We start from the raw sequence: 12,631 nt of genomic DNA, 5'->3' as shown, positions 1-12,631 counted from the left end.
TAAACTGATAACTTCTGGGGTCCTCAGACAGCACTCAGACGGCACTCTGCCGGCCCCTCGGCCCAGCTGCTCTCACTCGCCAGGAGCCACTGGTGTGTGGGGAAAGTGATGAAAGACCAGCAAAGCAGTTGCTGATGTGTACTAAGTACCGTCAGTGAATAATGTATTCAAGCCTTTAGACAGGGGTGTGTAAACACCAGTAACACTCCCCCAAAGCAGATGCCTGTCTGGATAGAGGGCTTTCAAACTATTTTCAGCCTCACTGAGCTCATTTCGAGGACCAGTGGTTCAAGATGAATGACAAGATGAAAAAGGACGTTACACAGTAACACCTAATTTAATTGCCGGCGTGTTTACCCATCCTTTTCCTCTGCAATGAGCCTGAATCCTGGCGCACACAGACCAGGAACTTGATAAACAGTCCGCAAATGAATGAGTGAATGAATGAATGAGTGAATGAATGAGTTCTAGATTCACCATAGCATTCCCCAGCCCCTAAAATCACATCTGGTTCATCACATCTGGTTCATCACATCCAATATTGGCTGAAAGAAGAAGGAACGACATTAGGAAAGTTCATTTTCCCTCTATGTCTAAATGATGGCATGAATTTTTCTTTTAATCTGTGACTTGATTGCTAAAATATTCTTGGCATTGTATTCATTCCTTTAGTAGTTACCGAGCCCTGCTGTGGTCTTGAATTAGCTGAGATGGTGTGGTTACAGCCAGAACTCAGGTATCAGAGGGATCTGTTTGAATCCCAGCTCTGCTCTTTACTTACCACGTGTCGTTCTGTCTTTGGATGGGTTACTTAACCTCTCTGGGCCTCAGATTCCTCATCTATCAAAGGGAACTAATGATACCCACCCACAGAGTTAGTATGAGGACGGAATGAGAGAAGGAGCAGGTGGGGAGTGGAGCACACTGGTTAGAACAGGGGCCCAGAGTCAGACTGGCTTAGAACCGTGGTTTGTCAGTCAGTGGCTGTGTGACCCTGGGCAGGAGAGCTAACCTCTCTGAGCCTCAGTTTCATTATCTGTAAAACGAGGCCGACAGTTTTTGCTTTACAAGGTTTCTTAGGAGAATCACATGAAATCAGGCATATCAAGGTGTAGGCAACTCTCCATGCCCAACACAGTAAGTATTCATGAAACTCTGGCTATTCTGAGAGGTGGTAAATGATCAATACAATGGTGAACATACACATATTTGTGTGCAAATTATATATCAGTTACGTACTTATACACACATCACATCCGTCTGTCCGTCTATTCCCTATCCACGTATCCACTTACCCACCATGCTACCTATAATCATCCATGATCTTCAACTGAGATTCGTTTCTTCACCTGCTTGAGGTGAGATTCCCAGGGTAGCTGACTCACAGGGAGTCGGATTCGCCCGCCTGTCCAGGGTTGCCCAGTAAGTCGGCGAGGGGCAGCCATGGTGACTCAGGACTGTCCCCGCTTGTTGTCTCAGGCACTGGGTTTGCTACTGCTGGAGGTGAGGTGGAGGGGGGCAGTGGGTTGCACAGCCAATTAGACCACAGTGACATTTAAGTATTAGGGATGGCCGAGACCGTGGGTGGATTCCCTCCCCGGGAGACTCTGTTCTTGAACAGCCACCTACACTCATTACAGGCCAGAGCCCAGAAGAAATATGTCCCCACTGCAGACGGCCAAGCGAACAATCGCAACAGTCTCCAAGCCTCCCAGACTCTCAGTGTAACTGCATAGAAGTTGCAGCCTCCAAATGTCCATCCCTGTCTCCTTTCCCCTGGTCACATCCTCCTTTCCAGCTGCAGCTGCTAAAGTCTTTGCTTCTCTCACTACCTTATGGCATCTGGAGCCCCTGGACGCACACACACACACACACACACACACACACACACACACGTGCGCATGCACACTGGCTGGTAAGATATCAACTGGTACGACCACAGCTCGGCACTTTTACTTAAGTGAAATATACAAATAAGCCATAACCAGCAATTCCTCTCCTAAGTATGTATCCAGAAGGCATGCACACTCATATTCACCTATAGACATGTACCAGAATGTACTAGAATATTCTAGAATGTTAATAGCAACCCATTCATAATAGCCCCAAACTGGAACCTACCCAAATGTTCACTGACAGAAAAATGGATAAATTATATCTGTATAACAAAATATACTCATACTGGACTGTTAATAAGCAAACTACTGCTAATCGCAAAAGACATGAAGTTCTAAACCTAATGTTGAGCAAAAGAAGCCACACACACACTGAATGACTCCATTTATATAAAGTGCAAAAGCAGACAAAACTGGCCCATGTGTTAGAAGTCAGCACAGCAGTGACCCTTGGTGGGTGGGGAGGATGGAGAGGGGGCGGGGGAGCTGGGGGCAGGTGATGCTCTGCGTTTTGATTTGGGTGTTGGTTATATGGATGTGCATTTAGTGGAAATTAATCGGGCTGCGCTCTTAGGATCTGAACACTTTGGCAGGTACGTTATCCTTCCAAAAACAATTTACTTTAAAAAAAAATCATCGAGGAAAGGATGAACAATTAATACAACAGTGTTAAGCTTTAAAATCTAAGCCAATATTGACACCCCAGGTAACTATTTCTAAACGCTTCACACAGCCCCGAGGGGCAGCATCTACAGGGGCATGAGGGGCTCCAGGCCTGGCTGTGCCTGCTCAGGTGTTTATCGGAGGCTGAGTTGAAGGTGAGGGCTGAGCTCTAAGCAGGAGGAGGCATTAGGCAGGTGTCCAGGGTGCCCAAGGCTCCAATTGTCCAGGCAAGTCAGTCCAACTATCCACGGCAACTGCTCCGAGCTTGGGAGTTCTGTGGCTAACGTCAGTGCCCTAAAAGCTGCTTGTGCTTGCGTGGTGGGGAAGGGAAGCGAGGAGAGGATGAAGGTTTCCTGAGCACGTGTGGGGCCTCTCTCACATCCAGCCATCCTCCCCAGCATCCCTGCAGGGTCCACGTTATCACCCACCTCTTACAGGTGAGGATGTGGAGACCCAGAGGGGTGGAGGACCTGCTCACAGACACATGGCCATGGTGCCAGCCTGTTCCTGATCTCTCATCTCATCCACGGTGTGGGCGCCCTGTTACTGGACATGATTTTGGGGCCATGAAAGAGACACACAGCCGAGGGAACCCAAATCCCAACTCTACCATTTACTGCTTGTCGGGTGACCTCGGGAAGTGACTTCAACCTCAGCTTCCTCATCTGTAAAATGGGGACAATAGAAACAATACCAGCTAACGTGGACTGAGCCCTTTCTATGTGCCTGACGCCAGCCTAAGCACAAGAGCCCCAGGAGGTGTGTACTCTCGAGGTATTTCATTGATTCCAATGTGCATTTCCTCACATTGTAACTAACATCTCTGAAATCAGAATGTGTTTTGCATTCGTTGACAGGTCACAGTTTCACGGGCACTGCCCTTCTCTCTTCGTAGTACATAAAAGAAACGGCGCATAGTCTAATCTAACTTGATTTAATCAAGTTTGGGATCAGCCCCATTTTTACAGATGAGGGAACTGAGGCTCAGAGAGGTTAAGCAGAGCTGATCTGAACCCAGGCAGGCTGGCTCCAGAGTTTACGCTCTTAACCCCCATCTTTTGTTTCTTAACAATTTTCTCAGACTCCAGAACATCATAGGCCCTCAGTGAATGGTAGCTACAATATCACTACTAACATCACCTATGGCAATGAAGATTAATGAGGTCCGCAGGCCTCAGTAGCAGAGTCAGTATGGAGGTCAAGAGAAGGTGTTTCAGTGGTTTAAGGATACATTTAGTACCTCCCTAGCTTCTGGGGCAGTAGGCCCAAGCACTAGTGTACACACAGTATCTCCCTCTGCAACAAAGATCATGTTTTTCCAAGAAGAGGAGCAAAGCTGGGAATTTTCCACCTTATCTGCAGGTCAACATCTCTTCCGACCGTGGCCCCAGGCACCTCAAATAATGCTGGTTTTGACTCCATATCTCAGGTGACACAGTAAACCTATGGCCCAGATGGCAAGGCGAATGAAAGACGTTTGATGTAAACCAGCCTAAAAGAGGCTTGTCAGAAACAATGAGATAAAACCATCTAGAGGTTTCTCTCCAAGGGCCTCTGTCCAAACTGGCTCATTCTGCCAAAACAGTGGCTGGGAAAGAAACCTGGACGCCGTGGCAGCCGTTTCCTTTCTCTCCCGCGAACTCTTCAGCATCAAGGCCGGGGACCCAGGCCAGGGTGAATGGTGGGCAGTGGGAGCTGGGGGCCACCTCCTCTGAAGACTGACAGACCGGCTCTCAGCCCAGCTCTGCCCCCTCTGAGCCCACACGGCCTTGGGGACTAACTGGGCCTCATCTGTGTCCACATCTGTAACTGTGGGTGTGGTCAACTCCATGACGGTCCCCCAAAGATATCCACACCCCAATCCACAGAAACAGTAAACATTTACGTGGCAAAAGGGTCTCTGCAGCTGTGATTAAATTAAGGTTCTTGAGGTGGGGAGATTACCCTGGATGACCAGGGTGGGCCCAACATGGCATCACAAGAAGCCTTATAAAAGGGAGGCGAGAGTCACAGGAAGGTGGCAAGTGAATCGAGAGGCAAAAGAGAGGCAGAGGGAGATCTGAGTACGGAAGAGGCAGCTGAGGGATGCTACGTGAGAAAGAACCATCCGGTCTTCGCTGGCTGTGCAGATGGAGGAAGGGGCTGTGAGCCAAGGAAGGCAGGCAGCCTGCAGAAGCTGGAAGGGGCAAGGGGCAGATTCTCCCCTAGAGCCCCCAGCATGGAAGGCAGCTCTTCGAGGCCTTGATTTTAACCCTGTGAGACCCATTTTGGACTTCAGACCTCCAGAGCTGAAAGATAAATTTTTGTTGTTCCAAGCCACTGAGTTTGTGGTAATCTGTTACTGCAGCAATCAGAAACTAACCCAGTGGGGCAGTAAGTACTGTCGCAGAGGGGGGCATGAGGATGAAATGGGGTCACAGAAGCACAGCGCTTGGCCCAGGGCCTGGCCAGAACGTGTGCTCCTTGAACATGGATTATATCATGGTTCATAATATTCTAATATTGTTATTTCTAGTAATATTCTAATACTATTTCTAATAATAATGTTCTCCTGCCTGGATGACCACATTGCCCCTCATGGCTGCTCCGGCTTCCCCAATCCATTCTCCAGCCAGCACTCCGAGCGGTGGCTTCAAGATGCAAAGCTGACCAAGTCGCTCCCCAGTGCCCTCCGGATAGAGACCCAACTCCTCCAGCGCCCAAAGGCCCTGCACAGACTGGCCCCTGCACACAGCTCCACCCCTTCACTCACAGAGCTCCAGCCACACCCGCCTACCTCAGGGCCTTTGCTCGGGTCGTTTCCTCAGCCAGCAATGCTCTCCCCATCTGTCCTCAAAAGCCTTCCCAGCTAGGTCCCTATTCCCGTCAGACCCCGTGGCACTGTGCACTCCATCCTTGCAGCCCTTGTCATGGCTCTCATTGTACACGTGTCAGCTGGAGTCTTTGATTAGAGGCTGTCTCTCCCTCCAGGCTGTACACACCACGAAGGCAGGGTCTAACCTATCTGGTTGCCGCTGTACTCCCAACACACAAAAGCTTCTGATGGAACGAATGGATGCAATGCTACAGCTGCTTCCCGTGGCCAGGCCTCCTCTTCCAGGATTCCAGGGAGTGACAGTCCCATCAGAGCATCATGTATCACATCCAACCAAAGAAAAACAATTTCTCAGGGGCCTGTGTCTTCACCTTTCTTGGCTTATTTGTTCGTGTGCTTTTTGGGGAGTTCTAAGGGTACCAATTGGCCTATTTGAGAAGGATGGGGTGTTGGGCTTTCGGGCAGGCTTGGTCTTACATTTCAATGTCCCTAGACAGGGCATGTAGGGTCTCCTCTGGCACACCTGGTCTACTTCCTGCATTGACACCATCTGCCTGCACCTCACAGGTATTTAAGCACTGGAGCAACGGTTGACAAACTTGAGTGTGCAACAGAATCCCCTGGAAGGGCTTGTTAAAACAAAAGACGGCTGTTCCCACCCCAAGAGATTCCGATTCTGGGAGTCTGGGGTGAGCCCTGAGAATGTGCTTTTCTAACGAGTTCCCAGGCGATGCTGATGTGGGTAGTCTGGGGACCCCACTTGGAGAACTGCCGTTCAAGCCAATCTTGTTTCACTGAGACCCAGAGATCATGAAGTTGACAATCACTGCCCCTTAGTGAGTGCCACGCAGGCCTGGTGGTGTTCTAGGTGTCGGAGATACAGAATGCAAGACAGGCCCATCTTCACCTGGGGCTGATCGGCCAGAGGAGAAGTCAGGTGATAAACAAGCAGGCAAGCAAATCGATGAGATGTTCAGAGAGGCACAAGTGCTATGAAGAGAATGAACAGATTTATCGGACAAAGCGTGGTGGGGCTGGGGGCATCTTTAGTTAGGAGGCTCAGGGAAAGTTGCTCCAGAGAGGTAGCCATACTGCGAGAAAAGGAAGCCAGAAGTGTGAAAGTCTGGGGGAAAAGCATTCCAGGCTAAGGGACCAGCCAGTGCAAAGGCCCTGGGGCAGAACCAATGCAGCATGCTTGATTACACAGCCAAGGCCATATGGCTGGGCTCTAGAGAGCATCTCCCAGTGCCTGCCCTCCCCAAGTGTTGATCCTCTGAATAAAAGAAACAGGTGGGTGGAAACAGTCTCAGCTCTGCCTGATTTTAGGTCCCAAGGCAGCTGGTTTCAAAGTCAGCTGTTAGTTTAAAAATACTCGGTTCTGTCAGAAGGGATTTACAACCCCTCGGCGGCTTCTCCTCCTCAGTCACTTCTCAGCATCCCCAACCCCACAAAACTCGAAACCCACTTAATTGCCCCCCACTCTTTCCCCCTCCCTGGAGCAAATAAATCACATGCCAAGCGACAAGTTGCTGCTCCATCCAATTCCAGACGCAGGCAATCTCTAACTTCCAAGCCCTTTGTGAATCTAACACCGAGGATATGAAACCTTGGGACTCTGGGGCTTTATAATAAAAAAAAAAATGCCAGGTTAGCTTCCTATAAAAAATGGGAAATGCCAGAAAGCAAGTGAGAAATGCCAGCAGTTTTCCACCTGCTTAACCTGCCGTACGTCCAGGAAATGAAGAGTTATAGAGTTCCATTAAATAAGGCGTTGGCCAGGGAAGGCTCGTGTCCCAGCCAGACAAGAAAGGTGGCCCTCCAGGCATCAGAATATGCAAAGCAGGAGCTAGCAGCACTTGAAAGAAGGGCTTCAGTTTTTTTTGGTTTTTTTTTTTTTTTCCAAATGCATCCCTGCAAAGCTCGGAGAAGCGGGAGGGAAAAGGAAGCTTACAGTCTCGATCTCGCTGGATTCTTCTCTCTGATTTTGCTAAATCCGGAGAGGCCAAGCGTTGAATGCTCTGGGACCTTCAAGGACTGAGATGGGGGTTCTGCCCATTTTAGGGGGTACCCCTGGCCCTGACTGGGACGTTCTGCCCTCCCTGGTCTGTGCTTTATAAGGGAAGGAGCGTTTCAAGGGCACAGGCAACCAGCCAGGGCAGTGTGGGCCTCCAGCTCACCCCGAGAACTCCTGGCCGCTTCCTCTGCCTCTCGTCACACTCTGTGGTCCAGCCAGCATCCAAGACCCGCTCTTCTTGACCTTGTCCAGAGGCGTTCCAGGACATGTTCCTCCCAAACTCTACAGCATCTCTTCTCAGCGTCCCCTAAGGGTCAGACTGTGCGTCTCACTCAGAATCCCTCACACTGCAATCATTCCAAAACTACCTTAAAGAGTTTTGCCAGATCAGCCAACTCATTATTTCCCGCTTGCTAATAGTTTTCTTTAGATGCACTGCCTCTGAAAAATAAGTGTATTTTAGAAAGAAACTTTTGTTGTTACCTTCTGTCATTACCAGAAGGAAAGCCAGAATTTCTAGCCCCAAATAAATGTGAAAATACATACAACAAAAACAAACCCACTAAAAAACAATATTAAATCCTTGCTTGGCATCATGGTCTGACAAATGGTCAGAGCTTAAGGCCTCCTCTTTTTGTTTAAAAAAAAAAAGTTTAGCAAGTAAGGGTTAGGAAGGTGTTAAATACTAGCACTGAATGAAGAGTTTCTCCTTAATGTCACCAGAAGGATGGAGAGAGAACTGAAGAGGAAAATCATGCCCCCCACTATGTGATTCGATGTTATTTGGGGCCAGTGGTACCTGTCCCACCTTCTGGGAAATCCAGACTCATTCATCTCCAGGCCTGCAAACCCTCCCCTCCTGCCAATTATGTATTAACAGGGACTATAGGCCAGATACGTGCAGGGACAAGACAAAAGGGCCATTTCCTTGGCGATGGAGCTGACATTCTCGCGGGGGAGACAGACAGTAAGCAAACAGAATAACCGCAGTTTATAACGAGGGCCATGGAGAAATGCACGTGGGATCAGGCGCACGATGAGAGGACGGAGGGGGGTCCTCCATGAACAGGTAGTCAGGGTTGGCATCTCAGGAGGGGACAGCAGGGACTCCCTTCCCAACACATCCTGTTGTTTCAGGGCAAAGACTCTGGACCGATTTCTGGCAACATCTCACCAAATGCCCCTTATCTAATCTCTCCAAGAAGGGCAGGCATCGTCTTGTTTAGGATGAGGCCTCCCAGGGGACCAAGACAGAGCCAAAAGGTTCCCAGGCATCATCACATTGAATAACTCATCATCACATTGAATAAGTGGGTCTGGTTATTCCCATTGTACAGATGAGGAAACCAAGGCAATGAGTCAGCCTGGACAGGAGCATACACTTCAGAATCAGAATCACCAGAGCTAAAATGCTGTCCCTTGCTGGCCGTGTGGTCTTGGGCAAGTTACCTGAAATCTTTGGAACTCATAGTGCTTTGTGAACTGTGAGGTGGGGTGACTCGGGCAAAGGGGTTGGTTATACGTGTGAGTATGTGTGTGATCTCTACGTGCAGCTTTCATACCTGCTACTTAGCACTACCTGGAGATGATGGCGCTCTCTCCACAAGGCGCTGAACTGAGACCTTTGCACATCAGCCTTCCCAGGAGGGGAGGCTCTATGCTACAAATGAAAAACTGCGTATGCAGGAAGGTTAAGTAACCTACCCAGGTCCCCACAGCCAGTAGGTGACAGGGTCAGGACTTGAGTCCAGGTCTCGAATCACCTTTCCAGGATTTCATAAGGTCCCTTGGGAAAGGATGGTTTAGCAAAGCAGGAACCGGTCAGGCCCAGCTCAGAGGGCCTGACCTTGGAAACCCTTGTTTATCCACTGAGCTCACCCGCCTCCCTCCCTTCCCAACTCTAGGCCTCTCCTTCCACCCTTTCAATTCAGGGCCAGCCCTTGTTTGGCCTCATTGCCCCTTTGCTGCTTCTGTTTGGGAACTCCCAGCTGCTACCCACAGACAGGCAAGGCAGGCTGCAGAAGGCTAGACCATCGGAGGGGGTCTGGAGAACTTCTGGATGCACCTGTGCAAGTCCAGCGGGCAGTACACATGGGCCAGGCCCAGGGAAGGTGCTCAGGGAATGCTTCTAGAACGGGTGAATCAACGAACAAAGGAATGAGTGATTGCGACCACCTTCCTTCTTCCCATCGTCCGCGGGAGCTGGAAGAGCTGTGCTCAGTGCCGAGGCAGGTCTTTCCCTACTGGCTCAGCACACGAAACAGACCATAAGCCAAACCAGATCCAGTTAGCAATGATGCTTCCAGCCTTTCCCCTGCACAAGTTTCCCTGTACAAGGTTCCCTGTGGCACTAAAAGACCAGACCGACCCAGGTCCTTCCCTCTGGGGCGGGATATCAAAACGCATCAGTTCTTGCTGCCCCCTGACCAGAACCACATTTTTTTTTAAGCTAAACAGTCAGCTGAATTACTGTTTTTGAAACATATACATACACCACCTAATTTATATGCATTAAAATCCACAGAGAGGATAGACTCCAGGGTGTTAGCAGGGCCAGTCCCGGGTCATGGGATTAGAAGCTTTGCAAAAAACTTTTTTCTCACTGCTTATCTCTCTTTCCTAATTTTTCTCCAACAAACACGTATTACTTTTGTAAAATGAGAAAAAAGGAAAAAGGCACTTTTGAGTCAGACGGAAATGAAACCAGACACATGTTTACTCTATAGACAGTTTGGAAAATATTGAAAGGGTGACAAACTAAAGTGAGAAAGCAGAGTCGGAACCAAATTCCTCCTCCCAGTAGCCCAGTCTCGCTTGGAAGACTCTCTGGCTGTCACTCTCAGGGAGGGAAGCAGGTTTTTGCTCCTCTGTCTTCTGCACAGGGCTTATAGCCTGGTCAGGGCACAAAGCCAGGGACTGGCCCTTACCTGAAAGTCCCGATGGAACTCTCTCAGCTTGAAAAAATTCAATCCTGAACGAAGAAGATGGATTTGACTATTTGATATTTTAAAATGACTGTGGGGCTGGCAAAGGAGAAAGGGCAGACAGTTGAATGGTGGGTGTAACCCCACAAAACAGCTGTGTCCTTTCCACCCATGAGAGAAGGGGGAGGGGAAGAGGGGAAGGATGAGCAGGGGAGGAGGGGAGGGGGAGGAGGAGGAAGGGGGAGGGGGAGGAGGAGGAAGGGGGAGGGGGAGGGGAGAAGCGTACCTTCCTAGGGGATACTGGGAATGTACCTGAGCCTGGAACCTACCCGGCCATGGTGTTAGAAAACATGTACAGAAATTTCTAGAGTTCAAGTTGTAGACTAGTGTTAGAAATCATTGGGTCCACTTCCTTCACGGAAGAGATGGGGAAACCGAAACGCACAAAAGGGGATGGAATTTCCCAAGGTCATGCTTCAACTGGCACAGCCTGGCTCAAACCCAGACCTGTCTGAGACTAAACCGTGGGTTCGCAGCCACAGAGCCACACTGCCTCCTAAGAATAAGAAATACCATTCATTGAACTTTCCCGTGAGCATTCTGCTAAAGGTTTTACACGAATGATCTTATTTAGTCGTACTCTTGACCTCAACCTTTTTCGGGAGGTACTGGTCCTATTTCACAGATGGGAAAACTGAGACTCGGGCAGATGAGGTCGTTTGCTAAGCTCACGCAGCTCAGATCCATGAAGCAGAACTGGAATTCTACCCTCACTCTATTTGACACCTGCATCTTGTTCTCAACCCCTAAGCTACTTGGCCCCTTTGGGAAATGGAAAGAACAGAGGCTGAAGGACGAGGAAACCAGTGTTTTCAAGCTCCTGAGACAAGCCTGGAGTTCATCTCATCCTCACGAGAGCCCCAGGGGTTGGGGGTGACTTTTCATCTTCCCATTTTTCCAACGAGGAAGCAAAAGCCCGAGGGAATGAATGCCTGGCCCAGGGTCCTTCTGGCCAGAACGTGGAGGCAGAATCTGGGTCTAGTTTGCCCAAAGCTTCTGGCCTTTCCATTGCCTCTCCCTTCTTTGAGAAGGCCTCTGGCGCTGGGCCACCCCAGGACACACCCAACTAGCCCACTGTCTACACTGCTCTAGGCCAGGGTTGCAGGGAATTTCGCAGAGTGTAGACATGCAGGCCTACTAGAACCAAGCTCCTAAGACAGGGGCTGCAAACTACGGCCCGAGGGCCAAATCCAGGCCATTGCCTATTTCTATATAGCCCATGAGCTAAAAAAGTTAGAAGAAATCAAAGATCAGAGCAGAAAACTCAGAGACGAAGAAAGCAATAGAAAAGATCAATGAAACTAAAAGCTGGTTCTTTGAAAAGATAAACAAAATTGATAAACCTTTAGTCAGACTCATCAAGAAAAGAAAGGGAGAGGGCCCAAATCCATAAAATTAGAAATGAAAAAGAAGTTACAATGGACAGCACAGAAATACAAAGGATCGTAGACTACTACAAGCAACTATATGCCAATAACATGGACAACCTAGAAGAAACGGACAAGTTCTTAGAAAGGTACAATCTCTCAAGACTGAACCAGGAAGAAATAGAAAATACGAATAGACCAATTACAAGTACTGAAATTGAATCTCTGATTAAAAAATTCCCAACAAACAAAAGCCCAGGACCAGATGGCTTCACAGGTGAATTTTACCAAACATTTAAAGAGTTAACACCTATCCTTCTGGAACTATTCCAAAAAACTGCAGAGAAAGGAACACTTCCGAACTCAATATATGAGGTCACCGACACCCTGATACCAAAACCAGACAAAGATATCACAAAAAAAGAAAATTACAGGCTAATATCACCAATGAACACAGATGCAAAAATCCTCAACAAAATACTAGCAAACCAAATGCAACAATACATTAAAAGGATCACACACCATGATCAAGTGGGGTTTATCCCCAGGGATGCAAAATTTTTCAATATCCACAAATCAATCAGTGTGATACACCACATTAACAAACTGAAGAATAAAAACGATATGATCATCTCAATAAAAGCTTTTGATAAAATTCAGCATCCATTTATGATAAAAACTCTTCAGAATGTGGGCGTAGAGGGAACATACCTCAACATAATAAAGGCCATATATGACAAATCCACAGCCAGTTTGAAACACCTTTAAATAAAAGTTTAAAAAGTTCAAAAGAGGAATGATACTTTGTGACCTTGGGAAAATTATAAGAAATTCAAATTTCTGTGAAATAATGTTTCGTTGGCACACTGCCACACCCTGTTTCCAGGCTGTCT

The 12,631-nt window shown here is 48.4% G+C and overlaps 1 protein-coding gene across 8 annotated transcripts in view; it reads right to left on the bottom strand.

Annotated features, from left to right (window-relative positions):
* The window catches only part of KSR2 (kinase suppressor of ras 2), a 430,186-nt gene that overhangs the window by 19,123 nt on the left and 398,432 nt on the right, over positions 1-12,631 (bottom strand). The gene's annotated exons all lie outside the window — the stretch shown is intronic.

Source organism: Balaenoptera ricei, chromosome 14 (assembly GCF_028023285.1).
Source record: "Balaenoptera ricei isolate mBalRic1 chromosome 14, mBalRic1.hap2, whole genome shotgun sequence".
Classification (NCBI taxonomy): Eukaryota; Metazoa; Chordata; class Mammalia; order Artiodactyla; family Balaenopteridae; genus Balaenoptera; species Balaenoptera ricei.
The sequence above is the reverse complement of the archived record's forward strand: the minus strand, read 5'-3'. Positions and strand labels throughout refer to the sequence as shown.